The sequence below is a fragment of the Equus quagga genome, chromosome 13 (genome assembly GCF_021613505.1).
Source record: "Equus quagga isolate Etosha38 chromosome 13, UCLA_HA_Equagga_1.0, whole genome shotgun sequence".
Lineage (NCBI taxonomy): Eukaryota > Metazoa > Chordata > Mammalia > Perissodactyla > Equidae > Equus > Equus quagga.
In genome coordinates, this window is record NC_060279.1 from 14,682,378 (window position 1) to 14,700,064 (window position 17,687).

At 38.7% G+C, this 17,687-nt stretch overlaps 1 protein-coding gene across 3 annotated transcripts in view; it reads left to right on the forward strand.

Annotated features, from left to right (window-relative positions):
• The first annotated feature begins 1,035 nt into the window (after positions 1-1,035).
• Positions 1,036-17,687, forward strand: part of CEP350 (centrosomal protein 350) — a 161,052-nt gene continuing 144,400 nt past the window's right edge. For all 3 annotated transcript variants that reach the window (XM_046680736.1, XM_046680738.1, XM_046680737.1), the window contains exon 1: positions 1,036-1,382. The gene's annotated coding sequence lies outside the window, so the exon portion shown is untranslated. The remainder of the gene's footprint in view (positions 1,383-17,687) is intronic.

The following is a 17,687-nucleotide window of genomic DNA, read 5'->3' on the forward strand; positions in this document are numbered from 1 at the left end:
TATACGCGCAGGATTTTTGTACATCCACTTATTTCCTATTCAGACACAGCTATAGGCCCTAAGAAGAGGGGGCAGTAGCTGCCTCCTGCTTTTATTGATAAGATCTACTCAGCAAGCATTTATTGAGCACCTACAACGTCCTAGTTACTATGTGAGGTCCTGTTGGGTATAGGGAGATAAAAGAGTCCTCAAGATACTTAAAAATGAGAAACAGTCTCTGGGTAATAGCTATTGGAGTTCAGAAGGTGGAGGAGTGTGATGGGTGGAGAGCTGTGTGCAGTGAACACGTAGCGGAAGGTGGCATGATTTGCAGAAGAGATGTCATTTAAACTGTCTTGACAGATGATAGATATCACCATGAGGAGACTGGGGAAAGTGGATAAAGGTATTAGAAGATACGTTGATCGCAGAGCTTCTCAAAGCACAGTTATATTAATGCCAATACCTAACTGGAGGAAACTCCGTTTTACTTGCTCTGGAGTCTTAAGCCATTAGACAGAGTGCATGCTGAAAAGAATCGTAACACTTGCGAATGAAACGGCCACAGAGACAGCAGTGGGAAACTGCAGCAGCCGCAGAGCCGCAATTACTCTGAAACTGACTGGAGTAAAGAAGATTTACTTGTACGACAATTGGTGAAACATCGTAAACTCTGAGAAGCTGCAATTTCCAGACTTCGAGTTCATCCATGTCAAACCCCAGCTTGTTTTTTCGGTTAGCGGGTGAAATGCGCAGCCAGAAGGCCCAATTAGCGTCAGAGGAAAGAGGGCGGAGGGGGGAGGTCTCCGCTGCGGATCTACTTTGGCTCCTCCCAAGATCCGCAAGACTCAAATTTAGCCACACTAAACATGGCGCCCTCGAGGTCCCTCTCCTCGTTTTACCTCGCCTTCACCTTTGGCCACACTCAACATGGCCCTAAGCGAAGGTTGCATTCCTGTGGAACCGTCTAGGGACAGTTCTCGCGATGTTTGCCCGGGCCCCGACTGCTCCCGCCCTGCCTCGCGCCGCCGCCGCCGCCACTGCCGCCGGCGCCGCTCCTCCTCCGTGTCAGTTGTTGGGCTGTAATGGCGACTGGGCCGCCGCTGCTGAAGTGACTCCCGGGCGGGGGAGAGGGGCCAGACCTGCGCCAGACGGAACTGCAGAGAGCCGCAGCTCAGGGGTTGGCTTGCTGTGGGGGAGGGGAGGCAGCCTTTCCGTCTCTCCTTCCTTCTCTGCAGACCCGCGGATCCCGGGAGCCGGTGCGAGGCGGGCACCCGGTGCGTCCCCGGAGCGGGGAGGCCAGGCCCGGCAGCCCTGGGGCCGGTCGGGGCGGCGTCACTGCACCCTCCGCCAGGCCCTGCGGGATGCACCGTGGGAGCCGAGGGCGGAGGCGACACTCTCAGGTGAGCTGCGGGAGGACCTGGCTGGGACCGCGGACACTCTCTTAGCCTCCGCTGCCTCTGTCCGCGGTCCCGGGTCCCCGGTGGTGGCGAGAGAGGCGGGGCGGGGCGCAGGGAGCCCTGGCCCAGCCTGGCGTCCCCCTCGGGGGACCTTCTTGGGTCCTGAGGCTTTGCAGGGAGGGCCCTCCTGACACCTGGGTTTCAGGTCTCGCCGGTACCTGCCGAAGACTTGATTTCCTTCTTACCTGTCGGTCCTCTCCCTCTTCCCCCGCCCCTCCTCTCGTCGGCAAAAGATTTGAGATACCTCTCGCCTTTGGTGCCCAGAGAAGTGCCCCTTCTTCATTTGGAGATCAGGCATATTTGGGGAAATTCCGGGAAACTGGCTCCAGTGGCAAGGATGACTAGTTTCTGTTCCTTTTTGGTGGGGATAAACATTCTTAAGTATAGGGAAAACTTTGATCTTCTGCTCCAGGCTAGCAGCTGCTGAATGTAGTCTACTGATTTATTCACACATGATATAGGGGGAGGTTTAAAAAGCTTTACGCTTTGGAAGTTCACACAGCATGTTTCCCCGCCCTCTTTTTAAATGTAGCCCAATATGCTAAATCATATTTAGTTAATGTCACAAACATGGGTTGGAATTTGGTTGGGTTTTTAGTTTTCAGGTAGGAAGTCTCACATAGGTATAATTGTAATGTGGTTTTAGTGCAGTTGTAAATCCTTCGTATAGGAAAAAACAGGTGGCCAGGAATAGTGATCAGGATGCAGGTACTCCACCTGATTGTTTTGTTTTGATGGTGATCCTTGTTTTGAATTTGGAAAAGTCGTTAATGGTTCTGTTGCCATGTTAACACGATACTCCTCCTTTATTTTAAGGATTTTAAAGGAAAGGCTATCTTGGGCAGACCTAGTAACAGCCTGAAAAGATTTGTAGAAGCAATGATAAAATACTAAAGGCTGCTCTCCATTTAAAAAATTTCTTAGTTTAAAAGATTGTTTTTAAATAAGGCAGTGTTCTGCTAATAAAATGGGATTGTGACTTAGGGGGATTGGTTGTTAGAGCTATGGTAGAAGTTGCTTCAAACCCATGGGAGTATAATAATTAGTTTTGGTGTGCTAAATTGACAAACTCCATTCAGTGTAATAAAATATTTCTGAACCTTTGAACCTTCATTGCATAGGATTTAAGATACTTTAATCAGAAAATAAACATAAGCTGGAATACATTGTATGTGTGGATAAATACATGTGTATCTCATCTTTTTATAGTCAGTAGCAGGACTTTGTAATGATGGTGTGTTATAATATGTAAACAATTTCATGCATATGTGAAAGAATTTTTCTGACATATATTGGTCTTACAATGTAAGAGTGTTAATACTTGAACAACCAGCCTCCTGTGGGGTAATCAATTTATGAATTATGGAGTTTTGAGTTTTTTTCTAATGCTTTGGATTGCCATCTTTTGCCTCTTTTATAACGCTTCTACCATATCATGGACAGAAAAAAGATAAAGTCCTTATCTAACTGATTTTATTTGTTAAATTGCTGTAAGTTATAGTGGGAGCAAAAAGGAAGCTGCTGTCTAAAATAACTGATACCATCTTTGGTGTGCTTGGTGTGCTTCCACATCCATTATTGTATTTAGTCTATACAGCAGTTTTGTGGTAGGTTTGGCAAATATCATCCTTGTTTTGCAGTTGTGGAAATTGACAGACACATAAGTAAGTTCGTTTATTTATGTGATTGCTGCTCTTATTTCTGCAGATGATCGAGAATTAATTTTATTTCCAATTATCTATTTTTTGAGGTATAATTGATATATAACATTAATTTCAGGTGTACAACATGATGATTTGATATTTGTGTAGATTGTGAAATGATCACCACAGGAAGTTTAGTTCATTCTAGAATTAGTTTTGTTTTAAATTGAATATTAATATACATACTTTTGGCATTTGATTTTTTAAAATCTAATAAAAAATATTCTATTCTTGTTCTTTTTGACATACCACTTGCTCCTTATGCTGATGATTGTCAGTTCTTTAAAAACATTAGTATTTTCGTAGCATTTTGTTAATTATTAACAAGTCATGAATTATTATAATGGATTGCTTTACTTCTATATGAACTTTTTGCTTGAATAATATTCCTAAGAAATTGTAGGTAATTTGTTGTCGCTCATTTTGTTTGGATACTGATAGTTCTATCATCTTTGGTACTTCAAATCATTTATATTCTTGGTTATGTAAAACAAATATTCAAGCCACATAGTCAGTAGCATACTGAAAAGTAGTAACATCTTGGTGATTTTATTGTAGAGATAACTGTTGACTTAAAAAGTTAATTCACCATCTACACTTGTGATTGCTGTTTTTGCAGTGTGGGATAAGTTGTGAAATAATTTTCTTTACTGACTTTTTTCCCTCATGTCAGACAATTTCTACTGTCATAAATAGTCCAGAAACCCTGAATAATCGAAAGATTGCATAGTTTTTTTCTGTACAAATACTTTTTGTTCATTGTTATCACAAGTATAACTTTACATTTACTATTGCTTATTTGGGGTTATTATTTGCCCTTCTCATCTAGTCTGTAAGTTCCATGATGGCAGAAATGCTCTATTAACTACAGTGCCCCCAATGCCTAGCACATAGTAAAACAGTCAATAAATACTGGTTGAATAAATTGACTAAAGAGTGGTCTTGGCATAATATTTACAAAACAAAACAAAACACTAGTTCATAGTTCCTAGGCACACCTCAGCTCTTCTTAGGAATATACTCCAGAGGTATTTCAAGTTTGCTAGGTAGTAGAGGAATGACAGTCTGGGATTAAAAAGCCACTGAGAATAAGCCACAGGTGGATCCTGAAAACTTTATTGACTATTTTAATGATTTGCATAGGTGTTCTGGCAATAGTTATTGTAATTTAAAGAAAATAGAAGCTTTAAGACCCTCGCCTGTTATAATAGTGCTATAATTATAGGCTTATAATAATTTTAAGTCACTTGTTAATTACAGCATTGGGATTTTTAAATCTTAAAGGCTGTCTAGTCCAGTTCTCATGTTATATACGTAAGAACACAGAGTGTCACGTGGGGAATATCTTACCTGTAGTTAGTGTCGTGAGCGGGTGAGGAGTCCGCTGTACAGCTGCTAAGTCTGCATGTGTTTAATGTGTCAGATAGTTATCAGATCCGAGGATGATTGTGAACAACCTGGCAAGCTGTTCCACATCAGTGTTAATTAAAAACTGAAAACAGGACTGTTTTCATGAATCAAAAATATTTGCTAACTTAAAAATTAATCCCAACCCTCTGTCATTGGGACTATAAAGTGGTACAACTGGAACAATGTTCTAGAAGGACATTTGGCATTATCTATCAAAATTAAAAGTACACATATTCTTTGATAGAATCATTTCATTTTTAGGAGTTTTATAGAAATTATAACACTAGAGCACAAGAACAAATCTATGAGGATGGTCATTTTAACATTATTACAAATAAATGTCAACATTTATAGATAACAGAGAATGTCTTAAATGTCCATTGGCAGGGCAGTAGTTGAAGTTATAGTATATTTACGCTGTGAGACACAATGCACTTGTTAACAGGTTGAGGGGTAGCTATACTTACTTCTTGAGAAGCAACCGAGCTTGTCCTAGAGTGCAGCAAACTTTTTGGGTTCAGACCCCAGCTGCACCATTTATTAGCCGTGACCATTTGCAAGTTACTTAAAGTGGATATAATTATAGTTCTTACCTGACAGGGCTGTTGTGAAAATTGAATGAGTTAATATTTAAGCCCTAAGTAAGCATAGTAAGCACTATGTAAGTGTTTGCAGTTACTCTTATGTACTGACATGGAAGAATGTTCATAGTATAATGAGTGAAAAAAGTGTACTACACTGTGGAATATGATTCTCTGTTGTACAAGCACATAGGCAGAGAAGTGTAGTTTGATTTTGTATGTGCATATGAAAATGTTGTAAGGATAGGCCTTAAACTATTAGCTGTGTTATTGCTGCGGGAGTGGATAACTTTCCCTTTTTTACTTTAGACACTTTAGTATTGTTTATTGCAAGTCCCACTTTTATAATTTTTGAAACCTTCTTCCTAAAAAAAGAAAATATCGAAGCAGAATTTTTCTTCAATTATACAGTCATATTCATGTATTTTGAATATAGTTGTTTTTCAGAGCTCTACAGATTTCATCAGCCAAATATCACATAATTAGATTCTATTTCAAAACTTTTGTTGATGGAAGGTTAAAATTAATCTATGAAAATTCCGATTAAATGTATTTATTTTTCTGCTACCTTTGTGACCTTAAATCTCATTTCTTGACTTACAAAGTAAGTACGTAGGTTAGTTTAGTGTTTCTTAAACCCAAGATTCGCAAACTGCCCAAAGGTACCTTGGGTCACCATAGTGAACTCACATGAGCACAGTGAGATATTTTTAAATTTTTGAGGGAAACATAGTAGTATTTGACATCTGTGGGACACTGCTCAAACAATTAGTTTGAAGTAGTGCACATGAGATTGTGCTACATTCCTTTCCATGACAGTATGTCTTCAAAAAACCTGGTTTTGGAGGGTTGCTGTGATAAAAAGCAAGTACTGTCTAAAAATCAATGTGAAACAGTAAATGAAAGTGGTGGTGTTCAAAGTGATTTCAAGATTCAAGAAGTTGTATAATGTGTCTATTAGGTGGACACATCCCATTAATAAGTAATGTGTTTATTTCGTAATAAAATATTATTTTTTTCAATTTGTATGTATTTTTCAAACAGCTACTAAGCAGTCAAAACAGAAATACTTATTAGGTTGTATGGTCCTAACTACCTAATAACTGGAAGTCTTAGATATGTTTTGACTAGCGGCACCATGAAAAAATTAGAGAGACACTTAAGAGTTCTGTGAACTGAGAAAGCTTGGGAATCTCTTGAACTCTTTGACCTAGGACACCCACAGTAAGAAATGTATTTTTTATGGGGACATAATATACGTAAATATGTATATGTATATATATATATATATATATAAAATGGAATGAAAGTTCTACTAAAAAAATACCTGTCTACTTTTGATATACCCTGATATTTTCAATTCAGTTCTATTTGGTTTCATTAAAGAAATACTAGCTCCAAACCACCAGATTGGGTTTTTTTTTTTTTGACCTGCAAATGGATTGTTACTACATAATTGGAAAATGTGAGGTTAGGGGCTGGCCTGGTAGTATAGTGGTTAAGTTTGCATGCTCTGCTTCAGTGTCCTGGGGTTCATGTGTTCAGATTCTGGGCACGGACCTACACACTGCTCATCAAGCTGTGCTGTGACAGCATCCCACATATAAAATAGAGGAAGATTGGCAAAGATGTTAGCTCAGGGACAGTCTTCCTCAAGCAAAACAGAGGAAGACTGGCAACAGATGTTCAGTCAGGGCCAATCTTCCTCACCAAAAAAATAAACTAATTAATTAAAAACTTGGGGCTAGATGACCCTTAACTTCCAGCTTTAGTTTGCTTTGTTTTCTGATTAGTTGTAAATAAAGTTGAACTATGTTTATACAATAGATGCATTTCTGAAAATTTGTGTAGATGCTGCATATTTTTTATTAAGATTATGATAGTTAACAACGTTGTGAAATTACAGTTGTACATTATTGTTAGTCATGTTGTAGGTACACCACTTCACCCTTTGTGCCCTCCCCCCACCCCATCTTTCCCCTGGTAACCACCAATCAGTTCTCCTTGTCTGTATGTTAACTACCACCTATGAGTAGAGTCATACAGAGTTCGTCTTTCTCTTTCTGGCTTATTTCACTCAACATAATACCCTCAAGGTCCATCCATGTTGTTGTGAATGGGATGACTTTGTCCTTTTTTATGGCTGAGTAGTATTCCATTGTATATATATACCATATCTTCTTTATCCAATCATCAGTTGCTGGGCACTTAGGTTGGTTCCACCATCTTGGCTATTGTGAATAATGCTGCGATGAACATAGGGGTGCATGAGACTTTTGGAATTGCTGATTTCAGGTTCTTTGGATAGATACCCAGTAGTGGGATGGCTGGGTTATAAGGTATTTCTATTTTTAACTTTTTGAGAAATCTCCATGCTGTTTTCCATAGTGGCTGCACCAGTTTGCATTCCCACCAACAGTGTATGAGGGTTCCTTTTTCTCCACAGGCTCTCCAACATTTGTCACTCTTGGTTTTGGATATTTTTGCCATTCTAACAGGTGTAAGGTGATATCTTAGTGTAGTTTTGATTTGCATTTCCCTGATGATTAGTGATGATGAGCATCTTTTCATGTGTCTATTGGCCATCTGTATATCTTCTTTGGAGAAATGTCTGTTCATGTCCCCTGCCCATTTTTTGATCAGGTTGTTTGATTTTTTTGTTGTTGAGCTGTGTGAGTTCTTTATATATTATGGAGATTAACCCTTTGTTGGATAAATAACTTGTAAATATTTTTTCCCAACTAGTGGGCTGTTTTTTTGTTTCAATCCTGTTTTCCCTTGCCTTGAAGAAGCTCTTTAGTCTGATGAAGTCCCATTTGTTTATTCTTTCTATTGTTTTCCTCATCTGAGGGGTTATGGTGTCCGAAAAGATTCTTTTGAAACTGATGTCAAAGAGTGTACTACCTATATTCTCTTCTAGAAGACTTATTGTTTCAGGCCTAATCTTTAGGTCTTTGATCCATTTTGAGTTTATTCTTGTGAATGGTGAATTATTTTAAATACTATAGAGAAATAACAGTGTAAAGGAGATTTTTTTTTCCCACAAGTAGCAGGATATTTTGCAAACCGAAGAATGTGATTTATCTTTGATAGGTTTTGGTGATTTTTTTAAAAAAGTTAACCACTTAAAAGTTTTTGTTGTTGTAAGTGGACTTGTAGAAGCTGCTTGTGGAATTGTGGCGTCTCTCCCTTTTTTTTTTTTTTTTTTTTTAAAGATTTTATTTTTTCCTTTTTCTCCCCAAAGCCCCCCGGTACATAGTTGTGTATTCTTCGTTGTGGGTTCCTCTAGTTGTGGCATGTGGGACGCTGCCTCAGCGTGGTCTGACGAGCAGTGCCATGTCCGCGCCCAGGATTCGAACCGACGAAACACTGGGCCGCCTGCAGCGGAGAGCGCGAACTTAACCACTCGGCCACGGGGCCAGCCCCCGTCTCTCCCTTTTTAAAACTAGATTTCGGAGCCAGCTGGTGGTATGGTGATTAAGTTTGTGTGCTCTGCTTTGGTGGCTCAGGGTTCATGGGTTTGGATCGCAGGCACTGACCTAGCATTACTTGTCAAGCTGTGCTGTGGTGGCATCCCACATAAAATAGAGGAAGGTTGGCACAGTTGTTAACTCAGTGACAATCTTCCTTAAGCAAAAAGAGGAAGATTGGCAACAGATGTTAGCTCAGGGCCAATCTTCCTCACAAAACAAACAAACTAGATTTAAAAAATCATTCATGTGGGGGGGCTGGCCCCGTGGCTGAGTGGTTAAGTTCGTGCGCTCCGCTGCAGGCGGCCCAGTGTTTCGTTGGTTCGAATCCTGGGTGTGGACATGGCACTGCTCATCAGACCACGCTGAGGCAGCGTCCCACATGCCACAACTAGAAGGACCCACAACGAAAAATATACAACTATGTACCTGGGGGCTTTGGGGAGAAAAAGGAAAAAAAAAAAAAAAAATCATTCATGAGTATTAGCACTGGCTACAAGTTAATAGGCTTCATTTTATTTTCATGTTTAAATCTTTGAGTATTTTATTAAAGAATTTCTTTTTAACTTTGGGCTTGTTTTAAAATATGAAATTTATATGTACACATAACTATAATTTTTTTTACGTATTACCATGAAAGAAATTTTCTGCTTAGGAATGGTTAACCTGTTCATACTGTATGAAATAATCTGTGGTTTGGGGTTCTTTTTTTTTTTTTCTTTGACTGTTTGCATTTAAGAATGGGTTCTGAGACTATCATTGGGACCATGATCATTCAGCAAACAGATCTGGAGCACCTAGTGTGTGCTGTGTACTGTGAGGAATAAAATATCATCCCCACAGTCCCCTGTAAGAGACAGATTTGTAAATAATAGTACTGGGACTAAGAGAAATGATAAAGTGCCGTGGATTCACAAAGTGGGAGTAACTACACTGCGTCAAGGAGTCAGTAAAGGCTTCTAATGAAAGCAAATGTAGTTGTGTTTGTTTCCTTAACAGCCTCTGAATTAGCTAAGTTATTGAATGTGGAAGGAAACTTTTCAAAATTATTATTTTTTTCCTCAAAAAGTGATAAGTGCATGTGCTTTCAAAAAATTCAAAGCTATATCTGCTGAAAAATTGGCTTCCTATCCTGGACCCTTACTCCCTCTCCTCGGAGTTAACCAGTGTTATCAGTTTTTTATGTATCAGGGAAGCTTTTGTAGTGAAAATTTTACACTTCAGAGTAAAAAATAATCCTGACTTGCAAACTATAAGACATCTTCGTGGGGATATATTCCTTGAAATTTATTTAGAAGAGTAAATATTCGGGATAGCTAGATAGTGGATAAGCAAAGTATAGGCTCCTATTTCTGTTTTTTTTTCCCCAGTTGTTTCTGGTCCTGTTCTTTGTCTTCAGTTCTGTTTACCTTTAGTCAGGCTCTAGTTTAGATCTTAGTTTCATATCAGTGGGGGGCATTGTGTTCTTTGTGGCCCCCACTCTGCCTCCTGTACTCCAGAGGCCAAACTCGTACCAGATGTTACATAGTTTCTTCTGGATTTCCTGGATTTACAGTAGGTCAGCCTTGTATTTGTAAAAGTAGTTGTTGGAGTTTGTATTTTGTATGTAAAAAGAAGTGAGGCAAAATTCTCAGGTCGTTTGTATATTCTACAGTCATGCACCACATAATGACATTTTGGTCAATGACGGAGCACTTATATGACAGTGGTCCCCTAAGATTAGTACCATATAGCCTAGGCTATACCATCTAGGTTTGTCTATGTATACTCTCTGATGTTCCTGCAGTGACATAATTGCCTAATGATGCATTTCTCAGAACGTATCCCTGTCGTTAAGCAGTGCATGACCGTTCTTACTATATTATGGGAATGTTGGTTATTCTGAGAATTTACTTGAACAATGTAATAGGTCTGACTTAGAGCTGGAACGCTTTCCACTTTTCCTTGCCTGGTCCCTACTAATTTTGTCCATTTTATATTGAGACTAGTACGACTATTGCAGGGTTGTCTTTTCTCAACCTTTCAGACAGAGATGGTTGTTACATAGGGTCTGATAGAGAAGAGAGAACTGAAATGTAGCAAAGGTATGGAAAATATTCTCTGTGAGATCCCGAGCAAAGTCACTTCTTTAATCTTTTATCCACAGGGCATGGCACATAGTAGGAGCCCAATAAATAATTCAGCTGAATGAGTCTATGTGACTGAATGAGAGCACCGTCGATAAATGTGAAAGGAAAATTTACTGCTAGAAGATAATTGAGAATTGGCTGTTTAAAAATGTCATCTTGGGGGCCGGCCCTGTGGCTGAGTGGTTAAGTTTGCCTACTGTGCTGCAGCAGCCCAGTGTTTCATCGGTTCGAATCCTGGGTGTGGACATGGCACTGCTCATCAGGCCATGCTGAGGTGGCATCCCACATGCCACAACTAAGAATATACAACTATGTACCAGGGGGCTTTGGGGAGAAGAAAGGAAAAAAAAAAAAAAGATTATTAAAAAATGTCATCTTATATCTTATTTGTGTATAATGATAGGTATAGATCAGCATTTCTCAAATTTTTTGGTGTAAAGACCACTTTATACTCTTGAGTTATTGAAAACTCAAAGAGCTTTTGTTTATGTAGGCTTTATCTGTTGATATTTACTGTATTAGAAATTTTAAAAATACTATTAATTTATTTAAAATAATAAACCTATATCATATTAATAAATAACTTTTTAAATGAGAAATAACTATATTTTCCAAAACAAAAAACAAATTTAGTGAGAAGAGTGGCATTGTTTGACATTTTTCAAATCTTTTTAATGTCTACCTTAATAGAAGACATCTAGATTCTCATATCTGCTTCTGCATTCAGTATCTTGTGACATCATATGTCATGTAGCCTTTGGGAAACTCCACTATACACATTTGTAGGAGAATGAGAATGAAAAAGACAAATAATGTCTTAATATTATTGTGGAAATAGTTTTGCCTTTAAGGACCACCCCGCCCCCCCCCCCCAGCAAAAGGGGGTCTCATCATAGACTCTTAGAGATCCCTGGACCACACTCTGAGAACTGGTGGTATAGATTATAAGTTCAGAGTAGAAAAGAACCTTAGAGGTCCTTCATATAGTGTGATCAGCCCTTGTGGATATTTCTGGCTGTGCAACTATACTGAGCGAGATAGGGAATATTTCAAGTTTGTTTTTTGGGAATAATCATGAGTGGGCTTTTGGAGAAGTTGAGTTTGATGTGTCTGAGCTTTCTGAAGCCGTTTGATATGTGGGTTAGGATATCAGAGATAAGATCTGGACTGGAGTTTTGGCAATCCTTGGCGTAAAGATGGTCTTTGAAGCCTTGGGCATGGGTGAGGTCGCCCAAGTCACCCAGAATACAGTGTTTGAAAAGAAAAGAGCCAAAGGTCAAGCTTTAAAAGAGAAGGACTGGCTAGCAAAGGAGACTAAGAAAGAGAACTAGAGAGGAGGTGGAAAATTAAAGTGTAGGGTATGGAAGCCAAGGGAAAACTGTTTGAAGAGAGTGGTCAGCTGTGATGAATGCTGCCAAGAGGTCGGCAGGTTGAGGACTTTTTATTTGAAAGTGTCCGTTAGATTTGGACATGAAGAGGGCTTTGGTGGTTTCGGTTGCCAAAGCCAGCACAGAGAGCTGCTGTGGTGGAGAAATGGGGATGGCAGCCACCTTGGAATTGCTTGAAGAGTGATTGAAAAGTATCTCTAAATGGAGACTGAGTGTATTCAATAAACTTTTTTGAGAAGTTTGTGAAGGAAAAAGAGAGCAGTAGTGGAGGAGGGTGCTGGGTTGAGGGACTTTTGTGTGTGTGTGTTTTAATTTAAGAAGACTTGGTTAAGTATAAATGCTAATGGAAAGAATCCTGGTGAGGGGAGGAGGCTAGAGATACACATGGGAGAAAATATAGTTGATGGTTGAAGTTTCTTGAGGGAACCTGGAGGTGGAGAGATCTTGAAACAGGTGAATGGCTCCTTTCCTCTAAAAGTTTTTTTTCTGTTCTTTTCGCATTCCTCCTATTTGTGAACTCTTAGCTTGCATAATAAGAGAGAAGGTTAAATGGTAAGTATAATTCTTTTAAATTTCTTGGCTATTATTTTCTCTGAGCCTTTGTACTTCTCTTGTGAGGTGAATATTTTGGTGCCACTTGAAGTGTTGACTCCTCATTGGATTTAGATTATGTTTGCTATCAAGCAAATAGTTTTTTAAAGTTGCATCCTTATTTGATTTTAGGTACTTCTGTGTTTTTATTTATATCATTTTAACCAGATTCTTTTTATATCACTTATTATAGCTTTAGTGAAATTGTGTTTCCATTTTCTATTGGCAAGTTAAGAGTCTTCCTTAGCTTAACTTTTGGAAGTTGGTTATTGTTTTGAGCATTCATTTCTATTTTACATGATGTGAATAGAACCATACCAAATAATGGTTTCTGTTTTAGTCCTGGTGATATTTGACTTTAATCTGAACAAAGCAGTGTTGTCCATTTATGCTTTGACTTTTATATGAAACAACTTGTTTCTCTACAAGATGCCGGTTAAACTCACTGTAAAATGGACACTAGAATAAAACTCGTGGGTCACTTAAATGAATAATAAAAGTATTCTTAAGTTTTCTGAAATTTAAGATGCTTGCGGTGTAGTAAGGAGACAAAGTGCAATAGAGTGATACAGATTCTGTGTTACTGGTTTCTGAAAACTATGGTCAATGCATAAGAGAGGAGGGGCCAACACTTGATCCTTTAAAAACACATGTGTAATCATGTTCAGAGACCCTGCATGATCTTGTTCCTTCCCTTCTCCAGCTTCGTCTCGCACCATTTTCCCTCTCCAACATGTGGGACTTTTGGCTTCTTTACATTGTCATGTCTTTTTTGTCTCAAGGCCATTCCACCTATTGTTCCTACTGTCTGGAAAGCTCTTTCCTGCCTACCCTTAGGTAACTCCTTTATTCATCCTTTAGGTCTTAGATTAGATGACACTTTCCTCTCCCAGATTAGATGACACTTTCCTCTCCCAGATTAGATGACTTTCTTCTGTTATATGCTTCCATAGCACTTGCATTTTTTCCTTTATTATTTTCATCCCATTTGTAATATTAGTTGAATATCAACCCTGCGAGCAAGCCTTTAGACTCCTTGAGTATGGGGACCATGTTTGTTCTTTTCATTCCTGTATCCCTAGTGCTTAGCGCTATTCATTCCTACTACATGCTTGGCACTCCCCAAATATTTGTTGAATGAATGGATGGTATGGGTCAGATTGAGGAAAAGGTTTTTCATGAGTGGAAGAATACAGTCTGATGCAACAATGGGGGGATCAAGGAGTTTGCTAAAACACCTTACCTGCCCTGTTAAAGAGGGAGGAGACAATAAAAAGTTTCATCTGTAGACGTTTGTGAGGAAGCCATGGTCCTTTGGGGTGAGTTTGGTAACAGTCAAGGCATGTAGGTTAAACAAGCATTCTCTAAAGAAGTTAAAGTGCATTGAAGTTAATGCAACAGAAGTTCTAAAGCGAATAGAATCTAAGTGGGAAAGCAGGGTGTTTTATGATGAAATTATGAGAGAGGATAGGGGATTGTTTATAGATTGTGGCTGAGTTTGAAAGTTATGAGAGGCATTATGTGAATGACCATTACAATGCTGTCAGAGGTTTGAAAGATCTAGATTTGATTTCCAGTGCTGTCATTTATTAGCTGAATGACCTTGGACTAATTCCATAGTCTGTCTGATACTGTTTCTTCATCAGTAAAATGGATGTACGGATAGTTGTCTCATGGGTTGTGACAGGGATTGAACATAATATCTGGAAAACAATGTAGTCCTTGCCCCATGTAGACGGAACACTGAAAATGGTAGCTATGATTATTGACTATTAACTGCCCTCATGGTCACCTCCCGTAGAGATCTGTAATTTTGGCTTTTGGTTTAAAGGGATTGTTACTGTCAAGTGTTCTGGAACTTTGGAAGAGAGATGTTCTCAGGTGGTTGGGGAACAGGATTCGTTCTCTGCACTGATGCTCATCTTTATGGAGTCAGCAGTGGTTTTGGAGGCTTCAGGCTTCAAAGAGTAGAATTGAAGATAATCTCTAAAGCTGTAGTTCTCAAAGCTGGCTGTGTATTGACCTCCTTGTAGACCTTTAAAAATACAGGTTTTTGGCGTCTTCTCAAACCCACTGATTCAGAATCTCTTGGGGCAGGGGGGTGAAGCCTTAGCATCTGTTTTTAACATGTGATCCAGGTGATTCTCCTAGAGCTGCTTGAGAAAGCAGGCTCAGGAGACAAGAACTCTGCTGCTGCTTGGAGGAAGGCATTGTGTGGCTGCTCTGAAACTCACTTGCAATGGAAATGATTGAGAATGTTTGTGTGGGTTATTTGGGAGAGAGTTATCTTTATAGGCTAAAAAACTAGTTACAGAAGTTGAAAGGGGAGTAATGATTTTAAAGTATTATATTTAAAAGATATTTAAATTCAAAGGATGTTTTCTGTGTGGCCCTATTTGCCATGGATTAAACAGTTAGCAGATATGATGACTATGGTTAAAGGGGCATTTTGATATGTTATACTGGCATCTTAAGACTAATAGTTTGAGCATTATCCTTAATACTAATTCATATCATGTGCTCAAATTTTTTAAAAAGCCAAGCATATTATCATAATTTGTATTAATAAGTGTCTATTCATATGTGTGTGTGTATACATGTATATATCCAATATCTCATTCAGTGTGGTAAAGGTCTTTTTGAGTTTTGAGAGAAATTTTATTATGTTGTAGGTTTACTCATAGAGTATCTTTTTTAGATTTAGAAAAGTTAATCATAAACATGTATGAATAGTAGATGTAAAAATAGGAAATTAACGATGAGAAAGGGAGGGAGGAAGTCAGATAAGTGATTAATGTGGAAAACAGAAAAGAAGTAAGAGGGATAAATATCATAGAAGGAAATAGGCGGTGAATGGGAAAAAGAGGAAAATGTGCTACTAATATTTGAAGAGATATACCAGATTTTTTTAGGAATGATTATAAATGTTTCCCTAATTTTAAGCAGATTTTCCTAAGTGAGACTGTACTAGTGAATGAAAGAACCAGAGATTATAGTAGAGAAAAAGAAGTATTAAGAACCCAATCTTCCCCTTTCAGCTCACATTAACCCGTGGGATTTTAGGAGAAGGAATGGTATGGTGTCGGTTTTAGGAGAAGGAATACATTAAGTTTCCTGATTGAATTAATTGAATATGATCTAGGACAATGTGCTTGGATTTCTAATTCCAATTATTTCAGTTTCCATGTTGGGTTCTGGCTTCTTACTGTCCATGGGAGACTCTTGCATCTTGGAATCTTTGTTACTGGGTTTCAGTATAGATCAGGTAGAGTTCAGGTCTGTTGAGGATGGGCATTCAGTGTCATCACCATACTTCCAGAATCAGGGAACTTGATTGCTAACAGGCACAGAATTCTTAACAGGTAGATGTGCTTGCAAAGTTGTCACCTGTTAGTTGGCAGTGGTACCTCCAGTTCCTGCACGTAATCTGTTCAGCTGGGGCCACACCATTACCCCCTAAGAAACACTAAGATTTTTTGAGAGTTTGAAGCCATGGTCTAGTAAGTAATCTTTGCTCTGGGTGAGTAGCTTGGAGAAATATCTTCCCTTTCTGAGTAGTTTCTGCTGTTCAGTGACTCCAGATGACAGTGTTTTATTGCTCCAGTTTAACTGCTCATTACCTTATTTATGTCCAGAGAGTGAATAAATGAACCTCCAATTCAGTTTATACGTAGTTCTTATATTATTTTTTGGCCTAATTGTAATAAGGCTTTTACTTGGTTATAGCGAGAGCAATAGCATTGTCTTTTGCTCTAGTCTTCTGATTTGTTGCACATTAATGATGATGTGCTTTTATTGAATGACTCCTATTGTTTCCATGGCATCATACATTTAGTTTATTATATGGCCACCTGTAGCCCTCTTCCTTGCCCTGTTATCATCAGCAAGGTCAATTATACTTTTTTGTGTGTGTGCCTTGTAGTTTATTTTACCATATATTCTTACAGGCTACTTGCAAAATAGTATATGAATTCCATTCCTTTGTTTTCCATTTCTTTTATTCCATAGCTTACTGGCCTGCTGCTACATGTTTATTGTGTTCCTCTTCCTGTCTTATGAATAGTTTTTGAGGCCTGACTTTTTAACCACCTCTTCTGCTTCTTTGATCGTGTTTTCTTGTTATTTTTATTGATTTACCCCAGTCCCCTCCCTATTTGTCCTTTCACTGGCAGCCCTCTTTATTCTTTTCTGTTTACAGTGAGATTGTAACAGCTTCCAACACTGCCATTTGTTTATCTGTTCATTGAAGGGCTCTGTTGATATGGAGATGAATAAGAAGATACCTTCCTTAAGGACTGTACAGCCTTGTGGGGAGACGGATACATATGTGCTATTTGTAACTTTATTATATAACTCATCACGTTGTATCCTATTTGTTTATATGTATGTCTCCTCCACTAGATTAGGAGCATTAAGTGCTCAACAGATGTTCATTGAATGAGTGAATGATATGTGTGTGTGTGTGTGTGTGTGTGTGTGTGTATAACTATAAGGGCTATAAAAAGTGAACAGAATGCTATGGGAAACAGATGGAGTAGTAATTCTGTGAAGGAACAATCTGGAAAAGATTTGTACGAGATGACATTAGAGTTTGGCCTCGAAGGGTATTACTCTCTGAGAAATTTGGGAAAAGAAGATATGGAGATAATGAAAATTTCTGGATATTCAGAGAATGCACTCTAGGTATGGCCATTTGACAGGCACAATTGGTATAAAGTGAAGATAGCAAGGGGTAAGACTATAGATTAAGGTTGTGAAAGGTTCTGACTTCCGTCATGCTAAGGAATTTGGAACTTCATCCCATAGGTGATAGTCAGTGAAGAGTTATAAAAGCAGAGTTGCTAGTTCTGTTTTAGAAAGAGCACTTTGGTTGCAGTATGGAGAATAGATTAGGACCAGAATAATTTAGGAAGCTTTTACCATAATTTAGGCTAAAGATGATGCTCTGAACGGAGGCAAGAAGAGAGAGAGAGAAA